The sequence below is a fragment of the Theropithecus gelada genome, chromosome X (assembly GCF_003255815.1).
Source record: "Theropithecus gelada isolate Dixy chromosome X, Tgel_1.0, whole genome shotgun sequence".
In the NCBI taxonomy this organism is placed as follows: domain Eukaryota; kingdom Metazoa; phylum Chordata; class Mammalia; order Primates; family Cercopithecidae; genus Theropithecus; species Theropithecus gelada.
The window spans coordinates 62226828-62244071 of NC_037689.1; the positions used below are offsets into that span (position 1 = coordinate 62226828).

The 17244-nt window shown below is 41.0% G+C and overlaps 1 protein-coding gene across 3 annotated transcripts in view; it reads right to left on the reverse strand.

Annotated features, from left to right (window-relative positions):
- Nucleotides 1–11606, reverse strand: part of PCDH11X (protocadherin 11 X-linked) — a 793677-nt gene extending 782071 nt beyond the window's left edge. For 2 of the 3 annotated variants that reach the window (XM_025372080.1, XM_025372081.1), the window contains exon 1: nucleotides 11181–11606. The gene's annotated coding sequence lies outside the window, so the exon portion shown is untranslated. The remainder of the gene's footprint in view (nucleotides 1–11180) is intronic. The other variant, XM_025372082.1, reaches the window with a different exon arrangement.
- Nucleotides 11607–17244: the final 5638 nt, after the last annotated feature.

Below are 17244 nucleotides of genomic sequence, written 5' to 3' on the forward strand. Positions count from 1 at the left end.
AAGTGGTTAGCATGGTGTCTAACCTACAATTTGTTCCCATTTTGAGGCCCTTTTTCTTTGAGATAGCAAATACAAAATAATCTCTACCAAGTGTCTTTCGTTGTTGCTGTTGTTGTTGTTCTGCAAAATGTGAATACTAATAAGAAAATTAAAAAAGTCTTCAAACTAGGTAAATGAAAATCTAATTGGCCATTTTACTCTAAAATCTGAATGATTAGCTGATATGTTTAATTTTGATATTCCACAAACCAATTATCTTTAGGGATCTATACTATACTAAGACTTCTCAGAGCTTTTGGATTTCTTTAAAAAGATTTTAACATATTGGTACACTATTGACACTGTATGATGAATGGTTTTCATTTTTGAAATGGTATAATCGTATGTACAAAGTGTCCATGAAATAGATTTGACTGTAAAATGAACAAGCAACTGGTTGTTATTCTGAACTACAGCTTCAACCAATATAATCATACCAAAGGTTAAAATCAAATTTAACCTCTACATGCAAATAATTGTAAATCTATTTGAATTTAAAACTTTCATCCATTGCACATACCTAATTTTTTTGTTTGTTTGTTTTTAAGAAATCCTGTTACCCTTGGCTTACTTCATCTTTATCATGTTTGTTTACCAGACTATGAATTAGCCCCTTTCGGATAACTGTAGTTTGAGAGGCAGCAGCTTCCATGTGTACAGGGAGCTTGTTAGAAATGCAGAATTTCAGCCTCACCTAGAATCTACTGAATCAGAATCTGCATTTTAACATTTCCAGATGATCTGTCTGCACATTAAAGTTTGAGAAGCACAGGAATAGAATGTAATTTCCTAGAAACTGCAGTTTAAAATAACAAGTTGTTAGCAGTGATGCTGATTGATTAGTAATTGTATATTGGTTCTATTTCTTTCTAAAGTGTTTTGATTCTGTTGTATATGCCAACCACCCAAGTTTTGAGCATTAGCCTTATATTCCCTTATCTGTTTACTCCTGTATGCAGTTCTGAGGCATTCAAAATGTCTGTGACTTTCAATGAATTCAAATGCTCTTTCTTAAGTGATCCTGCTTTGCACTCATGGCCATTATAAAATGGCCAGCATACGTTGTAACTGCTTTATTTTATGGACGCTAAAACTGAATTCATGGACTAAGAAAGGCTGCAGACAAGGAAAGCTTTAAGAACTGTGGAGGCAGACTGAAGGGTAAAAGGTCACTGTCAAACTGAGCAAATTCTTTCCCGATCTAAAAAGAAAGGCAAAGGAAATTCTGCCTGATGAGCTCTCACGTAAAGGTTTTGTCCTGTTTGTGTGTGAGTTTATTACCTATTCTTAAGCCTCTCTTTAAAGAAAATTAATGTATTCACGTTTTGGAAGATTTTGATTCTCACAACCTAGCAAACAACCATCAAATAACAATTAAGGTATTTAAGGTATTCTCTTTTCTTTCTTTCCTTTTTTTTTTTTTTTTTTTTTGAGACGGAGTCCCGCTCTGTCGCCAGGCTGGAGTGTAGTGGTGCGATCTTGGCTCACTGCAATCTCCGCCTCGTGGGTTCAAGCGATTCTGCCTCAGCCTCCCAAGTAGCTGGGAGTACAGGCACACAGCACCACGCCCAACTAATTTTTGTAATTTTTTTTTTTAGTAGAGATGGTTTCACCATGTTGGCCAGGATGGTCTCGATCTCTTGACCTCGTGATCTGCCCGCCTCAGCCTCCCAAAGCGCTGGGATTACAGGCCTGAGCCACGGCGACCAGCCAACAACACTTAAGGCATTCTAAATATACAATATGAGAAGTAAAAGAGAGAAGCTATCCAAGGCAGTTTCAAAAAGCTTGCATATTTCACACTAAACTGAAAATCAGGCCCTATCATCCAGCACTCTGGTAGTTCTCTTTCTTCTCTATTTGATTTCCTTTCTCCTCACCTCTTCCTCTCTGTCACAAAGTAAAATAAAGCAGTCTAAGATTACTCAGGAAAGAAAGGAAAGCTTTGCTTTGGCATAATTCTCCCGCCTACCTTTGCCTGGCCTATACTCCCTAACAAACGCACATATGCCCTGACATAGAGAATAAGATTATGTAGCAAACATCAAATTTTAAAGAATGCACTCAAAATCTTCCCCAGATTACATTTAAAACTTAAAGTAAATGTGTACTTAACTATTTAGGGTAAATATGCATTTATAAAAATAAAATCATCCTTCCAGGAATGTATATTTCTAGCCATTTTAAGTAAATGGGCTTTTCCAGTCATTTTTTTAAAAATTAAAATACTTAATGCATTGATACTTGAATCCGTTCACTTGTTTTCCATATCAAAACATCATTTTTTATGTTTTATAACATAATATGCACAATACAGGTGTTTTAATCATCTCTATTCAAAACAAAATGTGGGAAACAGTATTTTCTAGATCTCAGTCAGAGTGGGAAATTGTTTACTGCAACAAAAAACAAACAAACGAACCAGTTTTGGACACATTTAACTTTCTGATAAGATACTATTATTAAAGTTGAGCAAAGGTAATTAAAAAGCCCTACATGATGGTGTTTTAAAATTCTAAACACATTGGAAAGCAGGGAACAAGTATGATTGTGGAATTAAATTAATTCATGCTATCACCCAGTACCTTACATGAACTCCTGTAGCACTCACATCACATCCCTGAGCCTTCCTTTACTTATCTGTAAACTGAGAGGTTTGGACTAAATTATCTTTCTGGTCCCTTCCACTTCCAGAGTCTACAAAACCTGCACCATACTTGGTGTGCTGTAATGTAGAGTGACAATGAATATTTGTTGAATTCAATTTGATGTGACTATATATTACTTTGTTGTTGCTGTCATTCATTGTTTTAGCCCTATTAGAATATAAGTTTTTCAAAGATAGTACTCTCTGAAATTTCCTTAAGGGCCACCCTTCACATTTAAAGTATTGCAATGCTGGACAAGCCATAGGTCTTTAGTTATTGATGGTTAATGAATCAATACAGTCAAACTGACAATACATGCAGAGCCAAGGGACAAGGAAAGAATGTCCTAGATGTCTACTGCTTTCTGTAAAATATCACAGGATTTTTTTTTCCCTTTGCAAAGGGCCTTGAAATAACTTACAATTCCTTCATTTTACTTTTGGAGAAATTGAAGTCCAGGGAGGTGAAGGATTTTGCCCAAGGTCACTCTCTAGACACTAATAAAACATAAATCATACAAGACCTTGCGTTCACACAATTTAAACCCCTGCTCTCACTGTACCTAAAAAGAGTTTGTAATCTGAAGACAACAAACAATGATTTGTATTTTGGGGGCTTAATATCCTTTTGGTTGATATGATGCAAACCCACACTCAACTGATTACCAAAGATATGCTGCTTCCAAAATGTCATGTCAGGAAAAAAACACTACCTAAAAATCATTGGCAAGCATCCCCTAAAATAAATCTTATGTAAAAATACAGGTGTTCTAAAGAAATGACAGTAGGATACTAGGATATAGCACTAAATATTTGCTACATTAAGTAAACTCAAACTTTATGGGCTGTCATTATGATGTGTCATAATTAAATTACTTTGTAAACAAAATGGAAGAAGCGTATGAGCATGTACTGCTAACATTTCAATAGTTCTACCATTTGTTTAATATATATAATTAATATATATTAAATATATAAATAATATATAATTATGATTATATATTATAAATAATATTATAAACAATATATATGAAATCATATTTTTACAATGCCTAGTGCACAAAGACACTAAATAGGAGAATATAATGCTGGTAGAAAATTAACTGACAAACTTATTTTAATATATTTGAATATACTCATCTTTGAAATTTTTATTTTTTAATCCAAAACACATTATATGTTTTGCTTTTTACATTCAGAACTTTGACAACATATACTTAAAGATACAAGAGAGGCAAGAAGGGATGTTAGGAAAAGACCTGGCTTGGAGACTAAAGACCATCAATCCTCTTGAGGCTTCCCCTCTTAATTCTGGAAATCCTTAGGGAGCTGATTTCATCAGTGGGAACTTCAGTCTCCCCATTGGCAAAATGGGTATAACCATGCCTTCTTTTTCTATTCAAAAATTTTTATGAGACTAAAATAAAATAACTTTTTAAATGATATAAAAATATAAAATACTATACATATTGAAGGAGTTAAAGAATGAATCAAAATAAAGGTGACAGAAAACAATCTTTTAATTTCATTTTATGTGATGATAGTAACTGAATTATATAATGAGTTAAAATCTCAATTTGCACTCTAATCACTTAAGGATTTTTAAAAGAAATGACTTTTCCTTTAGTTTAATTAAAATCCATCAGCAAATTAATTGTATCATTGTCATGCTAAAAGTTAGATTAGATTATTAAAACAGTTTTGATTGAACAGAGACAAATATTCTTCCGGAACTTATTCTCTTCTTTCATTTTCCTTTCCTCTTATTTACCCAAATCTACACATTCAAGAGAGTAGGTGTACAAAAATCATTCTTTCAGATTTGGGCTGGAAACAAAAGTTATAGCCACTGATGTTCTTTGTCTTAATATGTATTATATTGATCCAATGCTTAACACATTAGAGACAATTAAAAGGGCAGTTTAAATCCTTGAACAGTTGAGGATTTTTAGATTGCAAAAAGATAATAGGTACATTTATAATTTCTGGCAAGCCACTCCTCAAATTCCAACAGTAATTGAAAAATACTCTTTTTCCCATGTTTTGGTCCTGTTTGATAATGAGAATGCAGTCTTTCCCCAGATGTAACTGAATATCAAAAGACACTTTCAATCTAAAATAGCTTTCTCTATCTGATAAACCTTTATTTTACAATGAACCTTGCACAGAGAATAAATCTTGAGGGACCATGGCACATAGGTCATTTGATGTTTTCTCCTAACAAAAGATGACCACATTTTAGAGACGATGCCTTCGTGAAGAACTTCTATTGAAAAATAACACCATTTCAAATATGATTAATTTGAACATTGCAAGCCAGCTTGGAACATCAAGACATCTTACCTAGTTTTCTTCATTCTGGATACTGAATGATCAATAAAGTCGTCAAATAACAGAACTCTGCTCAGACAATGACATGTAATTTGGAATGTTGTAATATAAAGTCAATCCAATTAAATGTTCCAAAATATTTTATTTTTCCCAAAGGTAAAATGTATATATGTCTTTGATGAAAAATGTATTTTTACAGCATACTCTTTCTTCCCTTCCCAATTCCCAACGACGTTGAATCAATTCCACTGAATGTAGAGAGAGAAGGACGATATGAGAATTGCACCTTTACTATACATACACAAAAGTAATTTTCGAAGAATGCAGTTAAAATAAAACAAACAAGGGCTCCTTTGCCTTTGAACATTGGTAACTGTATGTTGACATGAACGCACGTTGACACAGGCCTTAAAATCCTGTGTGTGGGCAGAGGGGGTCTGCTGAGGGGGCTGCCTTCTCAAAATATTTAAACTTGAGCCACTATACCAATCCCACAAAGCAAAAAAAAATAAATAAAATAAAATAAAATAAAATAAAGAAGGGAGAAGGGAATAAAATAAGAAAATTTCACCAAAAATATAAAAGGAATGACCCAGGGGAAGAGAATATAGCAGAAAGGATGGGATGCAGAGAAACAGTGTCAGGAGTGTGTCAGTGAAAAATTCAGAAAGGTTGGAAATACTCCCCAAAGTACAATATTTGAATCCCTAGCCACAACCAAAGGAAACCAGACATTTGCAGGCATAACACAAATATATAACAAATTGAAGGAATTCCACTAAAAGCCTTGTGTGAAATAAAGCAGCAAAAGACACAGAAAGGAAGAAACCTTGATGAAGAAAATTTGGCAAGTCTAAGCAAGTTTAAAGTAGAGTGGCTGGCTTTTCTTTCCCCTTAGCTTCTTTGAGGTCAATGAAAGATAGGACAATCCAAGGTGGCTAATAGGGAGGAGGATGTAAAAGGGGGAAATGAGTGGACAAATTAGCAGGATAATTAATGCAGGGGAAAGAGGCGGGGGATAGCTGACTTAGAGGAGGAAAAAGAAGCGAGATAGAGCTATTTGTTAGTGCCTAAAGGGAGGAAAAAGATGAGATTAAGAGGCTCTAACTGGTTGTAGAAAGAAGGCTGAGTAGGTAAACTGTTACATGATGTAGGGTTCAGAGATGATGCAGGGATGTGTGTAGAAAATGGGGTGAGGTGAAGACGAATGTGCTTGCAAGTTGCTGAAGGAGTGGGGGTCTCCCCTGGATAAAGAGAGTTTACTCCATAGATGGAAGATGGAGAATTTTTCGAAGGCTGGATGGGGAAAGTGAGATGGTAAAAAGATCTAAGTGGATAGATGATGATGCCTAAAGAGAAATGTTCTTCCCCAAAGTAGCCTTCCTTTCTTTCTTAGTTATACTGATTAGCTTTAGGTCCTATTCATTCATTTGTCCCCTTTTCTGAATGTTACATTATCTTCTTAACATATTTGCCTCCACTCTCTACTGTAATACATCAATGTATTCAATTCTTCATTTAAATGCAAACAACAATAATATCTCTACTGTGTGCTATCTATTGCCCAATTTTCTCAGGCTATTTTGTTGTTGTTACTTTAACAAATTTGCTGGAAAAAATCGTCAAAGGTGTTTTAGGTCTACAAAACACACATATACCTCTAAACTTTGTAACAAGACATCAAGCCCTCATGCCCTCCCTTACTTATTCTGTGTGGGGAATGACCTTCCAGATATATTTCTTGGCTAGCCACTGACCAGGAATGACTATTTTTAAAACCACAGACCTCTCCCTCCTTTATGAACCTCTTCTCGACCTCTTAACAAAAATGAATTCCTCCCTCCATTATGCTCAATTACAGCATTTATCACATTGTATCCTAGATCCATAAGAGTGTCATGGCTCAAAGAGGCCCATGCCATGTTTGTCATACTCTCTTTTGTATTCCTAGAACCTAGCACATTGTCTGGCACAGTAGGTGACTAATTAAAGTTTGTGGATTCTTCAGTGAATAAATACAGGGATGACACCTCCTTTAAAATGTGAAGCAAGATTCTTGGAGAGAATTAGCTTTCAAAATTTCATTCCCTGTATAATTCTTTCACACTAAGAAAACGTGGCTGCCATACATATTTTTTCAATGTAGCTCAAAGCCAGTGGCTTATATAAACTCTCCTTGTCGATGTGCCTCCCCTTTCTCCACCAAGAATCTTATAAATCCCAGCTAAAGGCTGTTGTGGACTGCTTGCGCAGAGAAAAAGAATTTTCTGCTTTCTGAATCTTTTAACCAGATTTCTTCCCTGCCACCAGCAGTCTGGAAGCTCTCTATCAAGAATTTCTATCTTGCAAAAAATATAAAGTTTTGAACACCAAGAGAAGGAAGAACGTGAAACCTGCAATCCCTTTTGCCAGGGCTTTCCGCTGCTGAAATCCAGCATTACCTGGGCGTCCTTCAGAATCCATTCCGGTGACTAAAAGGCCAGGGAGTCAGGGGAAGGGGCAGGGAGTGGGGGTGCATAGTTTATTTCAACCCTTAGTAAATGATTGAACTCTAGAAAATGAGTGTGTTTTATGCTTGGTCGGAGTTTCTTTCCCATTCCTGTATTTCAGACGCACAGCAACTTTAAGTTTACTGCCAGCTATACGTCATGAAAGGGAAGCTTTTCATCAAAGGGAAGAAGAAAAGGAAGGAGGAAAAATCCTACTTTTACAAAACAGAGTAATTCTTTGCTTCTGCTCCCTTTCCCCACATCTCTCATCTGCGTCCAAACCAAAACACAGTAGGTAAGCAGTTTGTTGCGAAACCGCTTGAAGGTTTTTTTTTTTTTTTTCCTTTGGAAGGTAATTCTGCTCCAGGCGCCAGTTGCCTCTACACGCCCTGCCTCTGCCCCTCCCTCTTGCCCTGTGCAACCTTCCCCAACTGCATGCTGCGGCCCTTCTACCAAAGCTAAAGAAGGAATTGTCCGCAATCAGGAAAACAGATTAGCCTCAAATTTGGCAAAGCAGGGGCTTGCTCCTTAAGACTAGAAGAGCAAGCTCAGAAGGGAAGCCGCAGCGGGCTTCCGTCTTAAAGAAACCTATTCCTGCATCATCCCAATTTGGAGCGCGTGTCTCTAAATAAAGAGCATGGTGGTCTTTCCCCCATGGCAGTAGTGGATACAGCCTTTCCGCAACTTCCAATTTGCAGTTTCTTCTTTCTGTGAAGGGGACTCCCCAGCCAGCGCTTTCGCCTAAGGTTACAAACCCTCCCCCACCGCACAATTTTGTGGGAAAGATGACCCTCCCCGCCTTCTAGAGAGCTTGCTCTGTGACAGGCGAAGCAGCAGCCACGGGCTTTTTAAAGAGGCCGGTCTTCCCAGCCTTCTTTTTTATCACCCGAGGGGAGAGAAAACAGCAGAAATTTAACACCGGTTACTACTATTATTGCATCTGGAACACTTGCCCTCTAAAATGTTGCTAAATAAGTAAATTCACTGTGAATAGTTAAGGTGCAAGCTGAAAAAGGGAGAGAGCTGGGGCGCGGAGGAAAGGAGGAAATGGAGGAGGGAAGACCCCAAATCCGGGTTTGAACTCCGGGTTTAAATCCGGCGGCGGGCCGCCAGCAGTGGCCACCCCCGCCTCCGGCGCCTTAGCGCGCCTCTGAGGAGCGAGGGACTGGAAGAGGGGGGCTGCGAGCCGGGACCCAGGAAGGGCCAAAGGGACACGAGGGCGGCTGCGCGCAGGGAGAGCGCGGGGCAGGGCTGCTCGCGCTTGCGGGTCGGACTCGCAGCTCGGCTTCCTATCGGCCGGGCCAAGCCTCTCTGCAGCTGACATCATTGCCAGAGGAGGGGCTGCCCCTGCCAAGGCGACTGAAGAACAGGGTTCTCGGGCCTGGTAGGCAAAGGCGCTCCCTCGCCGCTTGGCGAGCGTGGCGCCCTGGCAGCTGCAGCGGGACTCAGCTTTTGGGAACTGCACGCGCAATTCTTAATTTAGTCGAGGGGGAAAGGTATCTTTAGACCTTAGCGCATCCATCTCTCGGTTCTTTCGTCAAAACCGCCCGCACACCGTCCGCGCTCTATGATGAACCAGACAAAGGCAAGAAAGGGGGAAACGTGTACATACACTATTACTTCGACTTGCTTCCAATTGCTTCCCCACCCCCATCCCATCCCCGCCGCGACACACACACACACACACGCATACACACACACACAGACCCACAGAGGAAAGGCCAGCCCTGGCGCTGGAATTTCCTGCCGGGATTGCGAGAGTTTGTTTCAAACAAGATTAAAAGTGGAATTCCGTCAATCTTTACCAAGTTGCGCTGGTGCCCGCAAGTACCGTTTCCTTTTCTATTTTGAGTCACACCTGTTTTACTTTTTAGCGGGTCTAAGAAGACGGTTGCTTTAAGTCACAAAGCACCGCTATGTTCTCAGGTGTTGTGCTCAGCGTTCGGAATTCTCCGCATGCTCCTCAGGTTGTTTCCTGGTTGCAGCGCTAAGAGCGCACAGGCGACTGCTATGACACCATCGCCTCCTCCCCATCTTTGCTGCCCCCCTCCCCCTTCTACCCGGATTTTCAACCAGTTTCTTCCACACACTTTTCTTCGTACAAACAGATCCTAGGCTGGATTTAAATCCCATTTTGTAATGTTTCCACACAAGAAAAGGACACTTTAAAATTTTTTATTTTGTTTGTTGTTGAGCTTTCTTTTTCTTTTGTCCTAGCCCCTCTTCCCCACGGTTTCTGCTTTGTGGGTGTGTGCCGCAGTGGCGCAAATAACAATTCCCAGCCCCCAGCCCCCATTTTGCATCGGAGAGGCTAGGGCTCACCCATAAGCACTTCACATGAGCAGCCTAGCGCCCCACACCCTAAGCCGCAGGCGGGTGAAGCAGAGGAACGCGGAATAAATCATTCTGAAGCAAAAGGGCCCATCTTCGGTTAAGCTCTAAAAGTCTTTCCTTGGGAGAGGCAAGGAAGCGGCTCTGGCTATACACTCTGAGAAAGTGACCTCTCCTCCTACCCCTCAGTCCCTTTGCGACTAAGCGCTCAGATGCAAGTCCCAGCTGCAACCCGGGCGGACTGCCGCTCCGCTCTTCTAAAGTCTAAAAAATGCACCCGTTTGCGGCTGCTCGCTTTTAAAAAGTCACATTTTCCGATGAATCTCTTTTAAAAGGTACATTACTTTTCTCGGGGGGAAAAAAAGCCGTTTTATCACTACGCGCTTTAAGAAAAAGAATTCCTTTGTGAGGACGTGAACTGTTTCTCGGTTCTCTCTCAGAAAACACCATCTATTTATGGGATAAGTGGGCGGTTTATTGATTTATTTGTTTGGCCAAGGGATAACAAGTCATTTCTTTAGAGAAAGGGGAACCCTTTTATGTCTGGCAATACTCTTAGAAAAGTCATTGTTTTAAAAATGAGAAAACGATGCCGTTTTCCGGCTAGATTATAAGTTGGTTTAAAAAAAATAGGCAGTATTTCTCACACCTACCATCTCTACATCCAGCAGGTGCTGGCTGAGTATAGCCCCATAAATAGGGCGGGAAGGAAGGGCGGGGAGGCGAGCGCCAAGAGAAACAGCACCGGGAACCCTGTGCGCTCCTGGCTCTCCTGGCTCTCCGCTCTGCGCCAAGGGTCGTACCCTGAAGGGTTGGAGCCAGCCTGGCAGGGATCCAAACCCGAGCCCCCAGAGGAGCGCAGCGAGACCGGGGACAGTTTCTCGGCTAGAGGCATCGCCCCTCAGCTCCGATCGCTCTGCCGGGCGACTCGGGGGTCCGGAACGTGCTCTTTTGTCAACACCCGCCCCAATCTTAGAGTTTCCCTCAGCCTCACTGAAGCTGGCTGCACCCATTAAAGGGAGAGACCTTTTTGCACAGCCAATGTCGGGGAAATTCATGCGCCGACACATTTCTGACAAAAGTGAGAGTTTTCCCAAAGTAACCAAGCGCAGCGGTGGCAGTGCCAAAAAGATATTCTCCCTGCGCTCTCCTCCGGGGTTTGCTCTTTCTCTTACCTACTGGGAAGAGAAGGGGGAAGGGAGAATAGCAGAAGCGTCTTTAAAACCACCCGGTTGTCATAGTTCAGACCTCAGGGGCAGGCAGCGGGCAGTGTCCGCGCACTAAGTGTGGAACTCACGCCTCCCTGGCAGCACCCTGTACAGATACCCAGTCCGGTTACTTACCTATTAACGATGCCTTTAGAGTAGAATGAAGAGGTAAAACGAAAAGGAGAAAAAAAGGCTTCCGCCCGCTCCACGGAGACTGCGACTGCTGTAGCGGGCTTTACCGCCACAGCTCGCAGTCCGCAGAGCAGCCGGAGTCGCTGAGGTTGCTTCTGAGGCTATTCAGGCAGCCCGGGCTGCCTGTACTGCCTGTATCGCCGCTGGCTCTGCCACTCTGCGCACTCTGTTTGGCTTGCCTTCCGCTTTGCCGCGCGGGCAGCTGAGTGCAGCTCCTGCTCACGGCTCCTCCCGCCCCGACAGTTCGCCGACTGCAAGGAGCCAGTGCCGAGCCAGCCCTTTTGAATGGCGAGGGGGAGGGACTTAACAGAGGGGGAGAAAGGGGAAGGAAGGGGGGTGAACCAGGGGAAGGCGTGGGGAGAGAAGTGAACCAGTGTCCGGGCCGCCTGCTGGGAAGGGATGGCGCAGCACCAACTGCTGAGTACCCCCCTCTGGTCCCCACTCCCTGCACCTCACATCCCCCATCCATCCGGGGGCGGCCCCTCCCCGCTGACGGAAAACCAGAAAGAAGGGCGGGGGAGAGATGGAGGTAAGCTTAGGAAGTTACTGCTCGCCTCCTGGAGAAGGAGGCCGAATGCGTGCTGGCGGCACTCTCCCGTGCGGGACCCGCTGCTGGGGAAAACGCGCCGCTTTCGGGCTGCTAGCTTTCCTGAGCAAAACTCAGGGCATGCAGTGTTCTCCTCGGTCCTCTGCTCGCTGTTCTCTTAGGCTTCCCTTTAAGTTTCACTCATTCACATTTTCTCAGAGAAGTTTGATTTTTCTTGTGTGTTTTTCTTGTGATCCCGCGGGCTGCCCTGACTCCAGCTAGAGAACAAGCATCCTATAGCACCATTTTCTCATACAAAGGATACTTAAGGCAGACTAGGGGAAGTAGGGGCAGGAGCCTGGCAAAGTCACAGTTGGAGCTGAGAGGCTGTCTGCATATATCTTACTCAACTGTGAGCGGGATCTGGTACTTCGATCGCCTTTCCAGATTAATCCTCTGACAGCAGCGAAGGGGTGTGTGTGTGTGTGTGTTTGTGTGTGTGTGTGTGTGTGTGTTTGTGTGTGTGTGTGTGTGTGTGTGAGAGAGAGAGAGAGAGAGAGAGAGAGAGAGAGAGAGAGAGAGAGAGAAGGAGAAGTTCTAGCGACCTAGCATTTGGCTACCCCAGAGAGCAAGCAGGAGTGAGTCAGGTGGCATTGCTGCCAGAGACCAGGCAGCGTCGCGGGCGTGGACTGCGCTTTTCCAAGGTAGGAAAGGGTACAAGAGAGGGAGGAAGCCAGCCCGGAGCCTCATGCCTGGTGCTTACCAGCGAGCTCTGGCTGCCTGGTGGGCGACGGCTGGGTGGGCATTGGAGTGCCAGGTCCCCAAGGACCACTAAAGCTACCAGGAGGTATGTGGCTGGTATATGCCTTCGAAGGGTCGTGGGTATAAGGAAGTGGGGCCAATTCCCCCGTTCCTGGCATGTGATTAAAAAACCAATAGTAACAACATCAAAACCACCCCAGCTGGTCAAGGAACAACTCCTTCAATTTACCCAGGGGCCAGAGAATGAACCAGGTGAATTTTCTAAATTCCTCTCTCCAGAAAGGTGTACGATTTTATGGGGAAAATCCACTTTCCGTGCTTATCTTGTAGAAAAACTTATCTTTCTGGTGTTGTGCAATTTTTTTTTTTTAAAGGAGGTGGCTCTTTTTCCTGAAACAAAAGGAGAAAAAGTAGAGAATGTTTTAGAGCACCAAGAACCCAGTATCCATTTTTTTTTTATTTTTTAGTCTACTGAATGGAAGAGGAGATGACATCTGCATAGAGATAGAACACCAAAAAGGAAAAAAATTTCAGAATTATAAGAAGTTGCTTTTTTCTAATAGCTTCTTCAGGGAAAGTTTTTTTTTTAACTGAAAGGCAAATCTTTATGACTTGTTTTCCCACTACATCCTTCTCCATCTTCTTAACTGCCTCCTTTCCAATTCCTGATATTTTAAAGGTTAAAACCTTGGTTCAAATATCCCTCACGTCACTTTTTTGCATATTTTTATACCCAAAGCCATACTACTAGGAGAAACATCAGCACCGCAGCTCAATGCAGGTCTGCATGAAAGAAAACAGAGAAATGTTTACTTGCACAGGTGTGAGGAGACACTTCACTATTACATTTTGCTCCTCCTGTAACTGTCCCTCCGTTATTCACAGTATCCAGCACATGCATTGTACTCTTCTTGGGAGCTAGGAAATGTCTGAGAGGGGAAATCAGAAGCTGCTAAATGGTTACAGCTCTGACTCTTGGGGATTGCACTACTGGATGAGACTGTGTCATGGGAGATGGCAGGAACTCAATGCAAATAAAATCACTGATTGATCCAGGGACAGTGTGGCACGGGCATGCTATGGGAGTGCTTTCAGAATACTAATAATTATTCATAACATCCACATTAGATACCAATTAATTGATTTCTGAAGATTTCCGTTTAATCCCTAGGCAGGAGAAGATAACTATTTCATCACCATTTAAAGTATTTAAAGTTATGATCATGACAGACTTATGAGATTAATATTATTATTCCATTTTGCAATTCCTGACACTGAAGTTCATAGAGGACAATTGATTTGCATAAGACCATGGCACTAAAGAGTAATAGACTCTAGATTTCTATTCAGGGTATATAACTCATAAATTCAGCTACATGGTTACTTTATAGTTAATCTGAATTCTTCTACATATAATATGGAGCAGGGCATTTAGTTTTAGGTGTATAGTCCAATAGAAAATGATCTGTATAGATTAGAAACATTAATTACAGACCAAGGAGACTCTACTAGTTGAACTAAGTAATCCAGAAAGTTACCTAAGAAATTGAGTCTGTTGAAAAGACTGACAGAAATCCACATCTGAAAATAATGAAAAATTTCCCCCATTTTCTTTTCTCCTGTGTTCTGTCTGATGGTGGCACCAATGAGCAACAGAATAACCAAAAGGCACCTGGCAAAAAGCTCTAGACATTGTAACTCTAAAAGGACCGAAGAAGACCCTTTTCTGACTACAGACAGAAGAACTCCCCGTTACTGAATGTTTTTTATGTACCATCTGCATTATATAAATTGTCCTATTAATCCTCCAAACCATTCTGTGAGGTAGGTATTATTAGCTTCATGTTTTCCTTAACAAATGAGAAAACAGGGACTCAGTAAAAATGCCCAAGGTATTATAGCTATAAAATACATGGAAATTCCAACCCATGTTATGTCCAGTCCATTGTGCTGCCACTCAGCATATAGTCTTCAGATTGTGTAGTGACACATTTTCAGAATGTGCATTACATCAAAAATGTTATGACTAACAGAAGTCCTCAAAAACAAAAAGGGCACTGTGGGAATCTGGTTTTTGGATGAGGTGTCAGGAAGGAACCGTAATATTTACTGCATTTTTTTCCTTCAGTGTTCCCATTAGGAACCTAGACCAGGGTTCTGCTATGATCATAAAAGGGAAATTATGGTAATATATACCCCACAAACATGGAAATATGCCTATTCTCTGAGGGGAAAACTCTAAAGCTTTTATGATTATATAATGGATCAAAGAAGAGTTTTCAAAAACATCAGTGAGTAAGGATGTGTCTCAGGCCTGTAAGAATTGATTAAAACCAAGAAATAACATGCCCATATAAAAAAGGATTGATCAGCCATAGAATCCTAGTGAAAGAAGACTCAGAGAGATGAGCCTTGGCAACACCTATTCATGTGCATCTTCATTTCTCTGGCAAAATCACCCTTGATATGAGATTGATGAAGCCAATCAAATATTGTTATTTCAATTCCCCTTGCATGAAACATCCCTTATCAAGCAATCTGTCATCTCATTGTGATCTGTCTTTCCATATAGTCTCTGTTCAGAAAGAGAATGTACAGGTCATGCAGACAGACGACAACAGAGTAATTTGTATTTATCATGTGACAGTTATTTCATACTGAATTCCATTCTTTTTTTGTGTTGTACATCACAAACTGCACTATACATTGCACAGAAATGTTATAATCAATGAATCATCACTGCTATTGGGAAAGTAGATTAGTGTGTGGGAATGAAACAGAAAGACTGGATAAAACACATTCTCCAGGATATTTTTACTGTTTAATATTAAACCATCAGCAACAATTGCATTCAGTAGGAGGGAGTGATGCTCAGTAGTTAAGAAAAAAACCTTTGGTTTTTGACCAAATTTGGAGTTCTGGCTCTGCCATGTTCTAGCTGTCTGGCTGTGAAGAAATTAATCTCTAGACCTGTATTGTCTGATAAGATAGCCACTACCCACATGCTACTGAGCACATTAAATGTGGCTTGCCCTAGTCGACATATGCTTCAAGTGTAAAGTACACACCCAATTTTGAAGGTATATCACATAAACACACATACATACACACACACATGCATACATACACATATGTAAAATATATTGGCCAGGTGCCATGGCTCAGGCCTGTAATCCCAACACTTTGGAGGACCAGGGTAGGAGAATTGCTTGAGCTCAGGAGTTCCAGACCAGCTTGGGCAACATAGTGAGACCTCATCTATACTAAAAATAAAAAATTCACCAGGTGTGGCAGTGCACACCTGTAGTCCCTGCTACTGAGGTGGCTGAGATGGGAGCATTACTTAGGTCCAGGACTCGAAGGCTGCAGTGAGCTATGATTGTGGCATTTTACTCTAGCCTAGGCAACAGAGCAAGATCCTGTCTCAATATATAATATAATATGATATAATATAACATAATATAACATTATCATTGCATATCAGTTACATATTGAGTCATTGGTTCAACAAATATATTATTAAATTAATTTCAACTGTGTATTTTTAATATTTTTAGAAAATTTCAAATTACATGTGTGGCTTGTATTACATATTTTTTTTGGACAGAGCTGTCCTAAAAAGCTACAGTTCCTTCATCTAAAATTGGGGATAATAACCTTATCCACCTCAAAATATTATAATGATATTTAAATAAGGTAATTCACCTAATATGCTCAGCACAATCTCTAACATAAAGCTAAAAGGTTGTCACTCTCCAAGACATGAAAAATAAAGATGTTAAGGAAAATTAAAAGATAACTTAAACCTCAAAGGGATAGAGACTGCTTAAAGCAAAAGCCTTAGTTAGGAACTCATTTCTCTTTTTCCCAAGTGAAATCATTCTGCTTCTCTCTTTAAAAGCAACAGCAAACATTCATGTGCAGTCATACAGGTAGGGGATAATACTGTGACCTACAAATATTATAGTGTATATGCAAATGATTTGAGAAGTTAAAAGTACTTTCTCAATTCCAAGCATTTTTACTACCATAATTTGTACAGGCAGTTTTACATTTAATTGGTAGATATTTCTAGTGTTCAGGCATTCACATCACAAGTGATAATAAGGCTGAAACTGATACAGGTACACAAAAGACAAATGAATTTCTTCAGAAGCTAAAGATAGAGAAATGGGAGAAGGTCTGCTAGTTGCAGAGCCGTATGCTGTCGGTAGTTTAACTGCTTTACCTAGCAGCTCACCAAATGCATAGCTCAGCTGGAGACACTAGAGGGTACTATTACTGAAAACATAGATGAATGAAATCTTTCTGCACACTTCCCCCTCTCCACCACTATAATGGATAAGAATATTTGAAAAGGGCATATCTGTGAAATGAAAGTAACATGTCTCCATTCCCTCCTGTATACGACTTGCAAGGTTTTTTTTGGTTTTTGTTTTTTAGACTTGGGACTGGCCTTACAACACCACCAAAAAAAAATAGAAGTGTGCTATAGTGCTTGGGCCAATAATTGGGAACAGTATGAACTCATTCCCTGCTCTGAGAAAAGCTTTACTGAAAGTCCAAGGAGGGGAGGAAAAGAAAGGCTTTCTATAGAGGAAAGATTTTGATAAGAATTCTTAACTACTTCAACAACCTCTGTAATTAATAACGGTGCGACAACTGTTTGGTAGTCAGTTCATATATAAGATTTTTTTTTTCCCCCAGTAGCCTTAAACA